The 20,721-nt window shown below is 37.4% G+C and overlaps 1 protein-coding gene across 1 annotated transcript in view; it reads left to right on the forward strand.

Annotated features, from left to right (window-relative positions):
- Positions 1-20,721, forward strand: part of Aff2 (ALF transcription elongation factor 2) — a 317,944-nt gene that overhangs the window by 256,124 nt on the left and 41,099 nt on the right. The window lies entirely within an intron of this gene.

The raw sequence follows: 20,721 nt of genomic DNA on the forward strand, positions 1-20,721 counted from the left end.
GAGGGGAGGGGAAGTCCAGGAGACTGAATTAGAACAAATTATATCCCATGTTTTTTAGAATTATGTCAAAATGAATCCTGTTGTCATGTATAACTAAAATGAACCAAATGAAATAAGAAGAAATGTTTAAAGTATGTAAGTATTGCTCTTTACACTGAGCAGTGCTTTCCCCTTCCCTTCTCTCCTGGTCATTCTTTTGATATGCTTCTGTAAGTCTTGCAGTTACATGCCCCAAACAAGTAGCTCTCATATTTCGATGTGCATCAAAATTACCATGGATGTTGTCTAGAAATCTAGATGTGAGGTCACTATCCCAGACCTATGGAATCAAACCCTCTGCCTGAAATATACACACAGATGCTTAACCACACACACCAAGTTACCACTATTATATTTTTATATCACTAAATCACCCAAATACCTGGTTTGTGGCTGACCATTAACCTGCTTTCAAAATAAGATAGCTGGCTATATAAAAAAAAATATATTTCTTATCTCTATGTTGTCTGTATTCATCAGCTCCTGTCCACCACAAAATAAAATGCCCACAACTGATCTGATCAAGATAGGGGTTTAGGAGATTGATGAACTCACTCAAGTGACCTTTATTTATATGTATTTATGTATTGATTTGCAGGGCTGGGGATTGAACCCAGGGCCTCCTACATTTTAAAAAAGGGTTCCACCACTAGTTCTGTGAGCACATTTCTTTATTTTTAAAAATATTTTTAGTTGTAGATGGACACAATAACTTTGTTATTTATTTACTTTTTATGTGGTACTTAGGATCGAATCCAGTGCCTTACATGTGCAAGGCAAGTACTCTACCACTGAGCCACTACCCCAGTCATCTGAGTGCATTTCTGAGTAGCCTTAATGACAACATAGGGGGATGGATTACTAAATCCCCAAGGTTCTCTGTAGCCACGATTCTAAACTATGATTCTGCTATGTTGCTATGAAAGTGTTATTAGAAGGTCATTTGCCTCTTTGAACTGGATATACACAAAATTAGAATCCTGAATTGCAATGATAGATATTTTCTTTAAATTGAACATCAGGATTAATCCCAAATCAATTCAACATTGCACAGTAGTAAAGATTCCTGGCCTTTTTTATCAGAAAGACTCTCATTCAAACCTTTAGACAAGTTTCTTAACCTCTCTAAACCTCCATTTTCTCACCTGTAAAGGGAAAGTAATAACAGTCTGTGCACCACAGGCCCACAGTGAGGGTTAAGTGCGATTTCATGAAAAGTGTTAAAGTACCTGCCACACAGTATGAGCCTAATAAGCAATAGATATCACCATTGTCATCATCATTATTATCATTGCTATTAACTTAAAAATAATTACAAAACATTATGCATTTTCAATTGTCATTGAAAGGCATAGAAAAGTCTGCAAATAATTTTATGAAAACATATGTTTAAAATTTTAGCACTTGTTCTCCAATAGATCTGTCTGAAAATACACATATGGATGGGCAATTGGATGAAATCGAGCAGAACTTTTCAAAGTATATTTATGCAAAACAAACAAAAACAACTAAAATGCAGGATTATTTCTTCCTAGTCAGTTACTGGCTGTGAGACCTTGGACAAAGCCATGCACATATTAAAAACTCAATAAAATGAAGTATTATTAATATTATTATTGCATACAGTGTGAATGATAATGGTGGTTGTTACCATGTTAGACAAAAGGTATCCTACTGACTTGTTAGGTCATATGATCAGAAATCAAACTCAGAGGAGAAAGAAACAACTTATTTTGAAAGTAGATTTGATTTATATAAGAACATATATGTTTCAGATTTTTGATAAGTCATTATAAAGTTAATTATTTTGTCATTTGGGGCTATGTGTAGACATACACATTTGAATATTGTTGTTCTTACACAACCCAATTTCATTTTCCTCCCATCCCCCTCCATAACAGTAGGTCACTTTCTGAGTCAGTATAATCACATTAGACCTTCCTACAGCTCTCAGCAGCCCTCCAACTCCATGATCTTTGGTTTCATATAAAATTGCCTCTTTCTAGGGGCCAGAAGGGAGGTGAGGACTTTTAAAAGCACAGATCCTCAGCTCTGCCCTGGGCTGCAATTTAGGTATTTCACAATAATTGCCATGTTTTTGATAAGAATGATAAAAAGACAGATCTAAAGGCAAATATCAAGGTCTCTGGCTGACAAAAACAGAATTCAGAGAGAAATGTGAAAATAGCAACTTACTTCAACAATAAAGAGTATATTTTATACTCCAGTTTTTTTTCTCATTTTGTAAAATCATGATTTTCTAGTAAATGACATCCCAGAAGATATTTATCAAAGCAGGAAAGCTGTGGAAAGGAGCACTTCGCATTCACTTTAATATTTCGCCTTTTCTTTTGACATTTTCTTGCCTAGAGATCTAATTCCATTAAATATGTACATTTTTTTGGCTGGAAGTCTTCTTCATGTATCTTTCAGACAAATCTTAAAAGTACATAAGGTCTGTAGGCCAGCTTTTTTTTAAGTGCAAATGAGACACACAGTAGAATATTGTCTATGAGGGTTTCCAAATTATTTATATTCCTGCAGAGCTTTACGTTGCACTTTCTGTGATAATGATAAGGGAAAAGGTAAAAATCCAATATGCTTACCAGGGAGCACTGTCAAACTATATTAGTCATATTTAAAATCTGACATATGGGAACTTACTTTGGCTGATCTCTACTTTGATTGGTTTTATTGGGCACTGTCAAGACCATAACTTCATTTGATGGGCAAGATAAACATAAGTGTAACCAAGTGTCAGGTTAGCAGTGCCCTGAGTAATATTCCATTATGGCTTTGCAGATGGACATTACTTGACTAGTCTGCTTTTCTAGGACCTTGGAGCACAGGCGTTTGCTAAATAGGAAGAATTATTAGGTTCTATGAACACCATGGGTCAATTGGGATGTCTCATAGACCTTTCAAGACTGCAAGAGTAAACCCATTATTTTTTCTATTGGTTTTATCACTATCTACAACTTCAACTTCTTTCCTGAATTCATATGAAAGCAAATTTCTAGCATGAGGATTCACAGAAGTGGGATTTTAGAATATCACCTTTTATGGTTAGTCACTGTGGTGGAGGGGCACATTTGGGTGGACCTAGAGTTGGAGATGGGGATAGGGGTAATCTAGATGTGTTTTTTGCTCTGCTGCAGAACTGCTGCTTCATTACCATGTATTTTCTAGGTGTTCTCTTTACAGGAGATAAAAACAGAGAAAATGCAAAGTTGTTGAATAATTAAATTTAGTGGAAGCACTGAGAAGCAACTGCAGGGCTGAAATATTCAGGTTAATGTTTGACATTACTCAGAAGCTCAGGACTGTGGCACAGGTTCCAAGCTTCCTCTGGGAACCAACTCAATGGATGGCTTCTGGCAAGTCCTGTAGCCCTATATGATGAGAGAAGGGCACATAGTTACAAAGAGTTTTCCCTTTGCTTTCTGAACACAGGAAAAAAGTCTATGTGGTTATAAGATTCTCTGCTTGACCCATCTAAAGACTATGAGACTAAACATTAGAAAGGCAAATTTTGGAACCCAGAAAAGCAGGAAAGGAAAGAAAATTTCCTAACCCTAAACAAACAAAATCATCTTCTTAGTCCAACTGGCACCACTGGTTTGTCAGAGACATCTTTCCACAGAAAGAGCTAGTTCATCATCCCCTCCCCCATTACATCTTATAGCTTCATGTCTTCTCTTGTCATTGGATAATTGCAGTAGCTTTACTTAACTAATTTTCCTATCATTGGAAGACAAGGATGTGTTGGAGTTACTGCACAGTGGAAGAGATGGTGGGAATAAAAGGAGAGCACAAAATATGTTGCTTTTGCAAAATTGTCATCGAAAGGATAGCCAGAACATAAATGATACTGTTTTGGCTTCAAAAGGGTAAGCAGGTGTCTTCGAAGTCCCAAATGAGCTGTGTACAAGCTTGTACAAACAAGCGCAGAATCAGGCCTGTTTGTTATTCACACAAACAGAGTTTAAACCATCTGAATTCCACAGTTCCCAGAATTCAGATGGTGCACAATGGTCCATAATGAGCAGCACCTGTGCTTACCTCAATTACCAGACAGTTCTGAACAACGGCAGAAAGGGCTTACTAGAATTTTTTTCAATAATAGATTTAGTTATGTCTTTCATAATTGGATTCAAAAGCTCAAAATTTCATTTTGCAACTTGTTCATAAAATTGGTATGAAAAAGTCTGGCACTTATTCAAAAGAAATAGTCTATGAAGAAAAAATTGCAAAACAGCCAACCGCTGGTAACTAAGCAGCCAAATTATAGTCCAAGCACTTGGCAAATACACCGTCTTTTTATTATTTCAGTAATTGAATTTCTGTTAAAGCGTGGAGCATAATTTTACATGAGGAATTTATTTATAATACAATAGTGTTTCAGTAATAAATGCATTATTATTGTCACTTTTAATGGAGTCTTATGTATTCCCTCTGAGACTGTGTGGCAGACTTTGAGACAGCCACTGCACCAGTGTTGTTTGTAGACAATTGAATTAATTGGAGACAGGGTCATTAACTCGACCTGAATACCTCTGATTGCTTCTGTAAATAAGGTTAGAGAGCAAATGGCTAATCTTCGTTGTCATTATAGATTCCTCTTACATTTTCACACTGCTGTGTATATTAAGATCATTTTGCTAAGCAGCTTTTCAGCCTCTCCTTATATTTACAGTATTGTCTTGCATGGCACATAACCATAATTGTATCAGACTTATATTACATTCCGCATATCTTTATAAAACACTATACTAGAAAAGAACCTATGTTGAATCACAACTCATAAAAACCATCAGACCAATAAATGAATAAACCACAGTGTATAAACTGTCGTATTAAAGCAAAGTAAAATCACAGAGCAAAAGTTGCTTTGGTCTCCTCCTGAAGATCCATGTACAATTTGGAAACACAGTTAACACAGGATATGCTCTCAAAGATGCAATCTCTAAAGAAAGAACACAGTAAGGGAAGCATTGATTAAAATCTCTTTATGTTTCAGTTGACACCATGCCCTCTCATGCCCTTCTGTAACAACATTAATAACATGAAAATTGTAGGAGGTTAGGTTCTTTTTCCCCATTCATTCTAGAATAGAGATAAATAAGAACTATTTCAAATACATATATTAAAAACTCACATACTCACATATTTGACTTCTGGTATTATTTCTTATGTCCTTCTGTCCTTAGCCAACTAATAGGAACATTATTAAAAATTAATATTATGACCATCATTTGAAGGCCTTCTCTCAAAATTGTTTTTTCCTTCTTAGCCAGCTGTCTTATTTACTGCTGAAATTATTTTACTTCTCTTGTCATTAGCCATCTTGGACTTTAGCTGGTAAACGTCTACATACTCATATGTTCTCTCAAATATACATATGCACACGTGAGTGCACACACACATAATCACACTCACATACATTTGCAGGCACACTTATACTCACACATGTCCACATATGCATTCTCTCTCATTCAAACACCTTGAATTTAGACATGATTGTCTGAAATACACATTGTTGTGTAATTATAGCCAAAAGGAACATTTTGATGAATATAACATTTCTGGAAAATATTTCTCTTCCAGTTTTTTTTTCTCTTTTTTTTTTTTTGTCTAGGTTTCTAATTGGCAGAATAGTATACCCAGGTTTTATCATTATGAAGCTGGGGCAGTATAGGATTCATGGAAACTGCACTGATATTTTTAATAATTATACTGTCAGTTTACAAATATAGTCATATATCACTAAAAGTACATCTCATATGTTTTGAAAATGACAATGTTTGTCTTGTTTAGGACTTCAATCCTTTAAGTTGTAAAAGCCTTACCTACACTATAATCCCTAAAATGTGTGTTTGTTTGAACTTAGCTGGTGGGGATGCTGTGGTATTGTAATTTGTTGTTGACATATTAAAAGGGCATGTGGCATAACCCACAGAATATACAGATTCCCAAGTTTTCTTGAAGAAGGAATCAAATAAAAATGTAAATCCCTTTTGATTCTAAATTCTGCATTCTTTAGAATTGCTAAATTCTCAAATTCCTCTGCCTGAGAAGTTTCTCTCAATAACAAAACTGATTTGTCATTATACAGGTCTTACTAGTTCTTGGTGGGATACCTAAGTTTATTTCCATTTCTTTCTAGGTCAACTTTTAATTGGCTCCCTGTTCATTTGTAACACATGATTGTCATTCCTTTTGCTATTGATCTTCATTCTCTTATTAGTCATGCCATTCCACATATAGGAGTCAATGTTGAATCAGGCTGCTTGTACTTAGCTATCTTATTACTGATAGACTTGAACAGACTTTTCCTCCTGATGTCACCGGTGAGTTGGGTGCAAGATCAAACAACCTCCCTAAGCATGAGAAAAGCATATTCCCCTTTTCTCCCATTTGCACTTGACCTCCTTCAATTTAGCATTGATGAGAAGGAAGACTGTTATAGCTGGAAGGTAAGATTTTCAGGCAGATAGTGTTAAGGGACTAAAGATCCAGTATTTCTTTTGCTGTCATTCAAAATAACAGGTGTAGGAAATTCTGTTTAAAATAGCCAGGCTTTTTGACTTAGAGGGCTTTTGTGTAGAAGATTTAAGATGTCAGCTTTAAATATGACATTGATAGTCTTAGGCAAAGGATGGGAGTGAATTCTTGCAGAAACTGTCATTTTTTTCCTGCCTGTTTATTAATGGCCTTTGTGATTTATAGTAAACGCTGGGGAGGATTTTCAGGCCCATTTATCATGGAAGGGAACACCTTCTTGTTCTTAATGTGAATGTGTCGTAATTAGCAATGCATGTGCGCTGGGAGATTTAGTTCTGTCTTTTGTGAAAGTCCTTCAACCTCATATTTAATCCCAAATTGATTGAATATTTTCTCTTCCATGAGTAAATTAATTATGCTACTGGAAAAATCATCAACTAGAGAGAGAGTTAATATCAGGCATAGTATAGACCAGGCTTCATAATGTATCAAAATATGATGAGAGTAGCTTATGTCTCACACAAATTGCAATAATGGAATCATTTTAATTAAAAATAGGAAGGTCTCTTTGTAGCACTCATTTTCAGTAAGAGCAATGCAATTTATTTCTCATGTTCATGCATGCATACATGTCAATGTGACCCATCAACGGCTATTTGCTGTAAATACCAATTATATTAAAATATCCATCCAAATAAGTTATATTTTGTCAATGGAACGGAAGCTAAAGGAGTTGGACATTGCAGTGGACCAGCATGCAAATAGCCAGTTGAAAGATTATAAATCCATGATCAGTCCACCTCTTTGCCTAATTGTTTTCATGAAATTAAATTATGCTCCAGGACCATTTTGATGTTTGGAAAGCTTGCCAAAATTTCTATTGATAAATAACAATGCTAGATATTTCATAGTTAAGTATTGTTCTTTATAAGTTTACTTTGTGCTGCATTTGTATACATTATATTATAAAGCCATTTGGAACACTTTCATAACAAGAAACACACACACACACACACACACACATACTGTTATGCCAGTCACTCTTAGACATACAAGATGACTTTGCTAACTGGTCCTTGCCATCAGTGAATGAATGAATGTATAATATGGTTATTGAAATTAGCACAATGAAATAAAATTTTTGAATTTGTGATGCTGTTAGTGAAAAGATATAAAAACAGGGAGACAGCTGGGATCATCCAACTCATTGGAAAAGACTTTGTGTTATTTGAATTTGAGCTTAAAAAATAAAGATTTAATCAACCAGAAAAGAGGGGGTCAGTGTCATTGTAGACAAAGCCAACAGGAGAAACAAAGGTAGAAAGCAGTGTGGGAGTGGGGAGGAGGCAAAATGGCAGGTGTGCTAGAAACAGAAGGAAAGTAGACTGGAACTAAGGCAGTGTGGTGATGGAGATAGACCTCTGAAAATCTTGTAGAGAAGAGTACATCTATCAATCAGGAAATCACTGGGAATTGCAAAATCAAGAATTTGCATGCTAAAACAGATTGTCACAAAGGTCAAGTACATAAGAAGCCAAATCTTTTAGTTCATCAGGCAGTATGATGCAGGAGAGTAAGGAAAGGACATCCAGTTTGCAATGGGGAATGGGCAGGTTAGGGATTGTTGGTGCCACAGAGCAGCAGTTTAATAGACAAAAGAGTTTCAAAGTCTAATTGCTGGACCTGAAAAAGTTTCTAGTGGTGACAAAGTGGAACCAGCAAGTGCTAACCACATCTCTAAGTAGTTTCATAATGGAGGACCATCAGTAACATTTTCTTAAGTAGGAATCTATGGTATGGTATGGGTACCCACCCAGAGGTGTTGTCTATGCAGCATCTACCCTTCAAGGCAGTGTGCTATATTACTAGTGCTTCCTCTTATTAGGGTTAGACATAACAATTTTCCAAGTTGCAGATTTTTCCATTTTACTTAGATTTTTTTTTTGGCAGGGGGGCAAGTAATGGGGATTGAACACAAGAAGGACACTCAGCCACAGAGCTACATCCTCAACCCTATTTTGTGTGTATGTGTATGTGTGTGTATTTTATTTAGAGACAGGGTCTCACTGAGTTGCCTAGTGCCTCACTTTTGCTGGGGGCTGGCTTTAAACTCATGATCCTCCTGCCTCAGCCTCCTGAGCTGCTGGGATTATAGGTTTGTGCCACCACACCCAGCCCATTTACTTAGATTTGTAATGCTCATGTTTACAACATATTTCAGACATGATTATAAAGTAAGATTTATTTGATATGGAAACTATATAGGTATTATGTTAAGAAATTATGTATGTTACTTTGAGCCAACTGAAACAAAGTTTTCCTAAGGAAAAGAGTTGGTGTGGCCTTCAATGCTTTAAACAACAATTTCTTGCACTGTATATCATTATCTCACTTGAAAAAAATACTTGGATTTAATTCTGGGTCCCTGATCCCTTTTGATATTATTAAAAGGATGGGTTTTACAGTAGATTCCTGATTTTTTCCATTTCCTCAAGCTAGACTTTATATATTAGCACAATTACCTAGTGAGAAGCCCCACATACACAGATTCTAGCCACATGATCTTAGCTAATGAGCTTCATTGATAAAGCAGGTGGATACCTGATCCTTCTACTTCCCAGTGTTCTTGTGGCAATCAAATCCCTATCACAAATGACCAGATCAAATGGAGTGAAATTGGAAAAGTATCAAGTGCCCTACATTTAAAAATGTATTCTGATCTTATTTATTCTAGAAGATGATATCCTGTTTGGACCATAGGGGCATAGGGCAATAGGTAGGTTATGTATCTACCCACAAGCAGTGGATGTATCTGGTGACAGATCTCCCACAGATCTACAGAGAAGGCTTAATAACTTTAAGGTATCCTACATACAGGAAGAAGTTTATAGAGTATGTGATAGATAAAGCCTCTGACCTTAGAAACTTACCTTCTAAACCAAGTGTCTATGATACATCAGGTAATAGATAGACATGAAGGGGAGCAGACAGTACTGATAAGGAGATTGGCATTGAGGTATATCCCTGAAGAAATGTAATCTAGAGAGAGATTGAAAGAGGGATGCCCGCTTAGCAAATGGAGCAGCAAGTCTAAGCATGATGGGCAATAGAAAAGAAGACATCAAACAGGGAAAAGGCAGAGGTTTTCACTGACCCACTCTGAGCCTATCTCTAGGAATACCTGACCCTGCCTCAGCACACTTTGTGCTTTCTTAGGGAATTCAGCCAAGGCACTACAAGGGCCCTCCTCTCCAAACCAGTTGGCCCACATCTCCAGACCAGTCGTGGAAACACAGTGGGAGATTACTGCATTTAAGTTTAAGTAATATCTTGCTTCCCCTAGAATTTGTAATCCATGTAATACTTTATTGGAAGGCTTTGACCTTGTTTAGACTCTTGGTCCCTGGCCCTCTTGGGTTCCTTATGAAGCAAGCTGCCAATCAATCATTCATTCTCAGTTTTGGTGGAGGCCAGTGCTCACACATTCAGCATTCACATCTACTTCCTTCTCTTGCTTCCATTTTTAAAAATGCACTTTAAAAGCAAAAGGTACAAAAATCACTTGACTGCATATAATATTTTCCCCACCTAATTGGCTGATTGATTGGTCAGCTCAGTCAGAAAAGTGAATGTGGTTTTTAAATTATTTCTAGAGAAATTGAAATATTGGTTTATTCTCCTGTAAGCAATTGTGATGTTCTCAAGATATAATGATCCATTAGCCAGCATTGACTACTCTCACTGGCACTCTCCATGGTGCCATCTCACCAAATACTCTGATGAGGCTGAATCCAGGTGACTTTTTTTTTTATTTCTTTGAAACTACATATGGAAGTTTGCTACTATACTATCCTTAAAACTGTTTTTCAACTTGCTATTGATAAATTCTAAGTCTCAGTATTCTCAGCTGGAAAATGGAGGGTGTTATAGTATCTAATTCACAGGTTGGTGTGCAGGTTAAAAGAGGGGCCACAGGGAAAGTGCTTAGCATCCCAGCTCCTGGTACACACTGAACACTCAATCAGTAATAGCTATGACTAGAAATGGCACTGGGAATTATGCTCAGAATATCAGATGTGGTCATGGATAGAGTCTGATACCACCCTGACAATCATCTGGCACAGTGGCACCCCATTTCAAACTTCAATAATCCATGACAATCATTAAGCAGGGAAGAAACATACATTTGATGAATTAATTGAACAGACAAGTATCTCCAAGTAAGTTGTAAACTGAAGTCTCTGCTTATCAGAAGGTATCTAATAAGAACTTTTCAGGAACAATTGCCTAATGAAAAAGGTATAACAGGCTAGATTAAAAATGACACAAGGCAATCAACTTTTTTTCTATTGCTAAAAGGAGGACAGAATATGGAAAAATAAAACCCACACTTTATCATCAAAAATGAGTTTTACCCTTAATTTAAAACTTAGAACACAGTGAATGTTTTTTCTCCTGACATCTTATATCTAAATAGCTCTGTGTAGATTTTAGCTTTGCTACTCTTAGTGAGGTACATAAGGTCTGTCTATATTACTGGGATTGTACTAGAAATGCAGAACTCAGTTCCTGGCCCAGACATGTTTAACTAGAATTTATGCTCTAATAAGATATTCGGGTGATTCCTACACACAGTTGATAAGTACTAGTAGAAGAGTTTTCTGTAACCTCATCTTATCATCTGAAAAACCTGTGTGATGTATTATTATCTCCATTTTACAGATTAGAAAACTGAGACCCATATGTTGCATGCCTAACCTAAAATCACACAAAAATAAAGTGTCCAAGATGACACTCAAAACCAGATGAGATCCTCTGTGTTCCATCCTATGCCCTTCCCATTGAATTCACACTGTCTGTTTAAAATAGTAGGGGAATTGTAGCTATTTAATGTGTGAAATGGACAGTAATTGGGCACAGGCAGGAAAAGAAAAGGATGAGGAACTGAGTTAGATTAGTCTACAAAAAAACAATGATTGTAGGTCAAATGTAATTATGAAAAGTCATTGCTAGTATCACTCAGTATTATGACTTTAGAAAGGAAATAGGCATCTGGTAAGTTGGGAGAAATAGCACTAATGATTGGTGATTTTTTAAAAATGATAAGCCAGTCATTTCCTGCTATTACGAAAGTTCCAAAAGGTAGTTTGCAGCTTCTGTGGCAGATTCCCCTTTTCCATGGTGACAGTAAATCTGCTAGCATCTCTTAACTGAGCTCTGCCTCTCAGCCTCTCAGGTGACCAACAAGGTTCCCTTCCAGGGTGATCTTATATTTTTGGACTTCTATGAAATCAAACTAAATTTTATAAATAAAAGAAAACGTATTCAGGTATAAGCTGCTGTGCTCAAAATTTTAATTATGTGTATTTTGTATTAGCTTTCTAACACTGTCATAAAAAAATTACCTCATGGGGCGTTGGCTGTAGCTCAGCAGTGGAGCACTTGCTTAGTATGTGTGAGGCTCTGGGTTCAATCTTTAGCACACATTAAAATATATATATATATATATATATATATATATATATATATATGTATGTATCTCAGACTTAGTGGTTTAAAACAACACAAATTTGTTTTCTTAGAGTCCTAGAGGTCAGAATCAGAAGTCTCAGAAGGCTAAAATCCAACTTGTAGCTGCCTTCCTTCTGAAGGCTCTAAGGGTGAAACAGGTTCCTGCTCATTTGAGTTATTGGCAGAATTCAGTTCCTTGTGTCTGTGGGACCCAACTCTTTTCTTGCTGGCTATAAACTGAGGGCTATTTACAGTTTGTAGAGGCTGCCACATTCCTTGGTCTTTATCCCTCTTCCTTCATCTTTAAAGCCAGGATTGTAGGTCAAATGCTTCTCATATTGCATTACTCTGACCCTCTCTTCTACTGTTAAGGACCCCTTGATTACGGTAGCATATTCATAGGTTCCAGGGATTAGAATATAGACATGTTTAGGTCAGTCATTATTCTGCCAACCACAGATCACTTCACTCATTCTGGGCTTTAAACAATTTCAGGTACAGTAACTTGTGTGTGAAAAGGAGTATGAGTGAATATGTAAACAGCTCCTCATTACTCTTTGCAAATAACTTGAGCAGAGTCTATTCCACACAGCAAGATCAGATAACATGACAATTACCCACTATATACATTTTGAACAAAGAATTATCTATAGAAAGCTATGTTGGATTACAAACTAGATAATGATTGACTCTCTGCTCAGCAATTGTATCACAGCATTTCTACAAAATACACTTGATTTTGAGATACTTGAGATACTATTTGGATATAAAGTGTTTTGCTTCATATGGTTTTCAGGGGCCATCCCAGGGAGGAGAGCAAGCTTCTTTGGACACTACCCCCATGCAATCCCCATATTCCCTGTTTATACCAGAACAATTCTGCTTTTATGATTTATATGTTATGCTTCTGCTTACATACTATATTACTCTCTATTCTTTGATACACTTTTCATTGGAAAAATGGGCTAAATGAATTTTAGGGATTGGAAGAGAAACCAGAAGATTTCAAAACTGCTGACATGGGCAAAAATAGATTCTTCCCACCCACTGGCTGGAATAGGTTCAGGGTTCAGAATGCCTGCCTCTCATGGCCTAGCATGGTGTCTCCAGTTCAAAAAACTATGAGTTCAAAAAGAAAAATAAGAGAGAAAGAGAGGCAATATGAACTGTGGATGTTGATTCCTCTGTTCCAGGGCCATTCCTTTACAACTTAATTATGAACTCAAATGTAAAACCATTCCAAATTATGTAGTAGGCAGACATTGATCTCTATAAAACTGGAAAAGGGTCATGTTGATGAAATATGTACAATCTCAACTGAAGTCAAGGGTTTAATGCAGGACTTTCCCATGCTACATGTTTTTGGCAAGATCTGGGCCTTGTGAAATGTGTTGCCCAAATCAATACCCTGTGGCCTTGCCTGTTGAATCTCCCCATGCACGATTCCCACTAGAGTCATTACCCATTCTAAAACCTTTCCTTTTCAATGCCCACACAGCCTGATTGAGCAGAATGGCCAGCTCATCACCCTCGTTTATCTCCTGAGAAAGGAATTTTCAGTTAAATTAGAATTAGACTCAAACAGTACTGATGCAGATGTTGGACTTCCTCAAGGCCGTTAATCTGAATTAGTAAAGTCAGAATTATAAAAACCAGTCCTACAGAAATGCAGTTTTTATTCTCTAATGTTTGTGCTCATAAAATGTGGTCAAGAACAGGTCCTTAAGAAGCAGATTGAATTGTAGGAATGTCTTCTCACATGTTTGGTCACTTAAGCTGGGTATTGCATTCTTTCTGTGGTCAGATGTAGGTTCTTCAAAGTTATTCCTAATGTTTCAGTCAAATCTTCCTGATTTGATCTCTAACTCACTGATCCTAATTTATCTTGGAGGGTGCTCAGAACAGTTCTACTGCATTTCCCATAGGACAGACATTTGAAGACAGATTATTTGAAGACTTTATGAACCATGGCCCTCCCCAACCCCAAAACTTCCTCTGTAAGTTTCCCAGTTTCTTCAATATAGTTTCCAGAGTCTTCATTTTTCTTGCATCTACTCATTAATTATGGTATTGCAGGTTGATTCCATTGTTGCTGAAGAGGCTTGATCAATATAAGTATAGAGATAGTCATGTTTAAAAAACTAAGGTGATGGATCCCATTGTTTTCCCCTGGTACTCTCCCATTGGCTGGGTCTTGAATATACTTCCCAAGCCTCAAAATCCCCTACTAGGATCACTGACTTGTTAAGCCAACTTCTTTACCTTCACACTGGCCTGTGACCATGAAGAACTAGGTAATTAAGATGAGGCTTCACTCAACTCAGTAAGATGGATGATTCTGATGAGCAGAGTAGCAAAACTGATCTTTGAAAAGATTGAGCAGTTGACTTCAAAATCCTTACAAATGTGGAACCTTGGAGATGTTTGATTACATTAGAGGTACATTCAGAGTATACTTTTAATATTTACAGAGTATGGAGTACATGGTTTCATATATTAAATGATAGTGGCTTTAGTATCACAGTTTATCTGCATTGTAACAACTAGCATTCATTTTAAAAATGCTTTATTTAAATATGATAGTAGGTCTGGGGTTGTAGCTCAGTGGTAAAGTGCTTGCCTGCAATGGGTGGGACCCTGGGTTTGATCCTCAGCACCTTATAAAAATAAATAAACAAATAAATAAAATAAAGGTTAAATTCTTTAAAAACTATGATAGTAAATGATGTATGGGAAATAATTTTAGTAAAGTCTTGGTGAGTGAAGAATGTGCCAGTTGCACATTAGCCTTTCCCTCCTTGGCAGATTAAAGTATTGCATGGACTAGATTCATTCAGTCACTGTTTTAGTCAGTTTTCTCACTGCCAAAAGACATTAAAAGAACAATTAGAGGAGGAAAAGTTTATTTGGGGGCTTACAGTTTCTGAGGTCTCAGTCCAGATATGGATAGCTCCTTCCTAGGAGCTTGAAATGAAGCAAAACATCATTGTAAAAGAAAGTAGCTCACGACATGGTACCAGGAAGCAGAAAGAGAGAAAACTCCATTCTCTAGGGACAAAATATATATCCCAAAGGTACATCCCTAATGCCCCATCTCTTTCAGCCATACTCTATCACCCAGATTATCTCCCAGTTAGTACATTCAACTAGATTAATGCATTGACTAGAAAATGTTTCCATAACCCAATAATTTCACCTCTAAAGTTTCTTGCATTGTCTCACACATGAGGTTTTGGGTGACATCTCATATATAAACCACAACATTCCACCCTTGGTCCCCAAAATCTCATTCCCTCTCATAATACAAAATCCATTTAGGCTATTTCTAAGAGTCTCCATAGTCTCAACACTTCTAGCATCCTCTGAGACTCAAAGCAAACTCCCAGCATGAGTTCCTGTAAAAATCAGAAGCAAGTTATATGCATCCAATATATAAAGGGATCGAGTAAATATTCCATTCCAAAAGGGAGAAATAGGAACATAGAAAGAAGGGATGAGACCAATCAAGACTAAAATCCAGCTCTCTCCAAAGGGCTTATAGCCAGTCTCTGTGGTCTTGCTAGTTGAAGCCCACAGGACTTCTCATTTGGTTTGTTTCTGCTGGGTTCTTGTAGCTTTCCTCAGCAGAGATCCCAGATTACTGGCATTTTTTAATCTTGGGGGTCTGCACTGTCACTTCCTTCTCATATTTTCACCACTCTCAGGGGCTGCCCACAGGGACTCCAACCCAGGTACACTTTGACTGGCCTCCTAGGCCTTCCTTTGAAATCTCAGTGGAAGCCTCCATGACCCCCTAACTCCAGCATCCTGCAATCTGCAGAAGCAGCACCTTGGGGTTGATGCCAAGGGCTGCCACTGTCTTGAGCAGTAGCCACGCCTCCAGAGACCCTGGATGCAGTAGCCTCTGAGTGCCTGGGCAGCTGAACATGTTGGAAAAACTTCCTAGGCCTCTCTGTCCAGCCAGGGTGCATCCTTGTTCTCTTCTCAAAAAAATTTTTATTTTTCCCTTTCCCCTCACTTCCTCTTGTATGTAATTTTGTATAACCCTGAGGGTCTCCTTCCATTTACAAGGGGGAGAAATGAATGACAGTAGAGGGGGTAGAGAGAGAAGAGGGGAGGGGAGGGGAGGGGAGGGGGGATAGTAGAGGATAGGAAAGGCAGCAGAACACAACAGACACTAGTATGGCAATATGTAAATCAATGGATGTGTAACTGATGTGATTCTGCAATCTGTATACGGGGTGAAAATGGGAGTTCATAACCCACTTGAATCAAAGTGTGAAATATGATATATCAAGAACTATGTAATGTTTTGAACAACCAACAATAAAAAATTTAAAAAAAAAATTATTATTACACCCTTGAGCCTGAGATGGGTTTGGTCTTACAAATTCCTGATCTGTCTTTAAGCCATATTTCCTAGTGTCTCTGGGCAAAATCTTTAGTATTTCTTTAGTGACTATAATGTCTTTAACACCCACTCATTCCTTAGCTCCAGTTTTATTCAGTCTTCTGGTCAAAATGCAAGTTATTCAAATCTTTATATTTTGCTTTCTGATCCTGATTATCAAAATAACCATGGCTAAAAGCTGTCAGCAATATCCATGTCACTGCCTGAGTACTATCCTGCGTAGAATTTCTTCCACCAGATTAAGAAGTTCATCACCTTAAAAACTAGCATCACAGAAAGGATACAGGCAAAATTTAGACAACTTCTTAGTCCTAAAGTAACATGAATGGGCTTAAGTCCAATTTCCAAGAGAGTTTTCTTTCTTTATTGAGCTCTATCTTTACTATCTTCAGTCTATTGGCCTTCTAGTCTTCTGAGGTACCACCAGAGTCATCCATTAACCTCTGCTTATAACAGTCTAAAGCTTTTCCAGTTTATAACTCTTAACGTCTCAAAATCCCTTCCACAAAAGCCACATGGTCAGGTTAGTGACAGCAATGGTCCCATTCCTGGTACCAATATCTGTTTTAGTCATGTTTTTTGCTGCTGTGACCAAAAGATCAGACAAGAACAACTATAGAGGAGGAAAAGTTTATTGGGGAGCTCACAGTTTCAGAGGTCTTAGTTCATAGATGGCTGATTCCATTCTCCCAGGCCCAAAGTGATACAGAACATTATGGCAAAAGAGTATGATGGAGGAAAGTGGCTCAGTACATGATACCAGGAAGCAGAAAGAGAGACAGCTCCATTCTCCAGGGACAAAATATATATCCCAAAGGTACACTCACAATGACCCACCTCTTCTATCCATATGTTATCTGCCTATGGTTACCACCCAGTTAGTCCCTATCTGTGCTGTGGATTAATGCACTGATTAAGTTAAGGTTCCCATAATCCAATCATTTCACCTCTAAACTTTCTTGTCTTTTCTCACACACGAGTTTTTTGGGGAAATCTCATATCCAAACCATAATTTTCCCTTTAATATACATTTGGAAAATAAATTATCAACATATGAAAGAAAATATGGCAGAAGTAAGAATTTATCTAGCTGAACAGCTTAACAGTTTTTCATGAAGAATTGAAAGTGTGGGCTGGGGATGTGGCTCAAGCGGTAGCGTGCTTGCCTAGCAGGCGTGCGGCCCGGGTTGTTCGATCCTCAGCACCACATACCAACAAAGATGTTGTGTCTGCCAAAAACTAAATATATATATATATATATATATATATATATATATATATATATATATATATATATATATAAAATTCTCTCTCTCTCTCTCTCTCTCTCTCTCTCTCTCTCTCTCTCTCTCCCTCCCTCCCTCCCTCTTAAAAAAAGAATTGAAAGTGAAATATTGTGATGTTTCATCAACTTGAAAGTTTGGCTATACAATAGCCCCAGCTGGACACAAGGAAGTAAGACCTAAACTCATATATGCCTGCATTCCTCAGCAGACTGGGTGCAGATGGACAGTAGAGGAAAAGGAAGGTGCTCAGGAGAGAATTTCCCTCCATTTAAACAACCACAAATGTTGGCTCTCTCTGCTGTCAACTGCACAACTGCCCTGAGAAAGCAATTTTTCTCATTAAGTCACTGAATTCCTTCACTTCAAGTGTGAATTCTCCTGGTGTACTCCCTGAATTAAAGTCTACCTTCCCTCTCATTCTCATGTGTCTCTGTGTGGATATGAAAGGCTGATATATTTCTCCATATAGTTTCTATGTTCATTGTCCACATCAACTAGCAATCCAGTCTTACCTGGGAACATACAAAACAGATTTAGCTGTAAGGAATCTTAAAATAAATAATTTCAGGTATCATTTCATTGGGTCTCAGTCAAGGTTGCTCTTATGTTGGAAATAGTCTTTATTTCATGTCTATATCTATATGTACATATAAATATAATTATAGTTAATTTTATATGATTTATATCCACGTTCATAATCTCTTAATCATAATTCTGAAATTCAAAGAGTTCTGAGAAATATTGTTTTCTATGTTTGAAACAAATTCATTTGACAAAAAGACTGACCTAAACTGATGTTAGGATATGTATTTAAAGTACTTGTTTATTTCTCTTATGTGAATGTTACTGTGAGCAATATTAAGGTTTATTAAGGAGTGCATCCCCATATCCCACAGAGAGCATTGTATATATTTATGTATATGTTATATCTACCATGTTAATTTTTAAGATTTAAAACTTTCAATACCAAAATGCATTTGTCCTCAGAAAGGCTTTGGATAAAGAATAAACACACACACACACACACACACACACACACAGAGTTTCCTAATAAATCTGTTACAATTTTGTTTTGATTTAGCTGAGAAATGAGTTGATTTTGGTAAATAAAACATCAGTGTTTTAAGTCTGAGTGAATAATCCCAGGTATTATTTTGTTTCTTATATAAATTGCCCTCAAATAACCCAGTAAATGAGAATTCTATCCAGAAGAATCTCAAAGTAAATCCAGAATCTATTTTAGTTTGGTAATATAAGGATGACCAACTTCTTATATGAAGCCAGAAATTAATTCATAGTTGCAAAAGAATACTAGGAAACAGTCTTCCACTTGAAAATCATAAATTTAGATCTAAATTAGATTTTTCCCCCCTCCATCCACCACCCAGTGTTGTAAGTATTGCAAATACTCCATGTTATAAATGAAACTCAATTTGGGGGGAATTGAGGCCACATTAACCTAATCTCTGGATTTGTCTCACTTAGATATGTTCTCTCAATCTTTATTTAGCAACTAAAGATAAAAACAATTAATTCAAATTAAAGGGTACTTTGCATAAATATACAAAACCATCAGTGACATTAAAGAGAGATCTGCAAAGGAATGCAGGGAAATAAGAGCACCGTTATCGGTTTCCTTCTCTACCCTTGTTGGTGAAAACAAACACACACAGGCTCTCAGGAGATATAATCCCCTTATTTCACGTGCTTCCCCCAAATCTATTTGCAGATAGCATTTACTTAGCATGTGTAATTTTAAAAATGAGCTTTCTTTAACTATATGAAATAAAATGCCTACCTGGGAGATTTAAGGGCCAGTCTTTAAGGATGGAGGCACAAGTAATGGAAAAGCTCTCTGGTAAATAGTAGCTGATGGGGAGTACATGCTGGCCTCAAAATAATCTTGTTCTTTCTCAAGTAATAGCTTAGTATAGCTCTAGCACAACTGATTAGAGCTGTAATGTTCAAGAAGAGGCTTTGGTAAGGGCACAGTATGGGCACATGAACTCAATTGGGTTCAGGCAAGGCATAAAGTTGTGGCTTCCAGAGTCTTAGGAAGGGGTATCCTTGGGGTTCATCTTTTCCACTTTTGAAAGTGGGTCACAGGACAATGTCATCTCCAAGACAAAGATTGGGCTCTCCTGAATGAATAGCTCCCTCAGATATGGGGAATGTGAGGTGGCAAAACCAGGCAAATTGCTGTCATGCATGAGAGGCAGGGAGGGCCAGAGGGATAGCCAGGCAGAAAGATAGGCCAGACCTAGGAATATGCATTAGCCTCCAGCCCATCCCTTAGCATGAGCGCAACTGATTTCCAAAGAGGAATTGAGCTGAAGAGATAGAGGGAGATTAGAACACTCCTCCAATGAGCCCCTTTTCTGAGGGAAAGCAGAACAGAAATCAGTCCAAAGAGACAATGAGTGAAAGGACAGAAAGGTAACCACATACCCCAGAGTGCCATGAGGCAGCTGAAGTTGATTTGTTACAGGGCACAGAGAGCAAACGATTGGTAAGGAGGAGTATTGATTCTCAATAAAGGCAGAGTAGCAAATGGTGTCACTTTCCCAATGCTTTGCTTGGTCAGCTTTACAAATTTAAAATCAATCATTAGAGATAGTTGGTCCCTTAGGATCATACCTCCTGGTAAGAGTTTCACAAAGAGTTCACAAAAATGGTGGTGAAAGAAACAAAAAGTGCTTTCTTTCATTTCCTTATCTTACCCAACACACAGTAATCAAGGACCAACTTCTCACCTTGTTATTGAGCATTGGGCTCTTGGCATTGAATGTGCTCAGCCCAGACTCTGTCCTTTGAGAGAGGTAGCAGGGATGGTACTAGGTGCTAGCTTAGTTCTCTAACTAGCTGTGATGCAGAAGCAAGTCACTCCTCCTCCTTGGGCCTCAGTTCCCTCCAATAAAAATGAGGGCTCACCCTGCCTATCCTTAATAATGGGACCATACTGGGATTAGG

The sequence above is a fragment of the Marmota flaviventris genome, chromosome X (genome assembly GCF_047511675.1).
Source record: "Marmota flaviventris isolate mMarFla1 chromosome X, mMarFla1.hap1, whole genome shotgun sequence".
Lineage (NCBI taxonomy): Eukaryota > Metazoa > Chordata > Mammalia > Rodentia > Sciuridae > Marmota > Marmota flaviventris.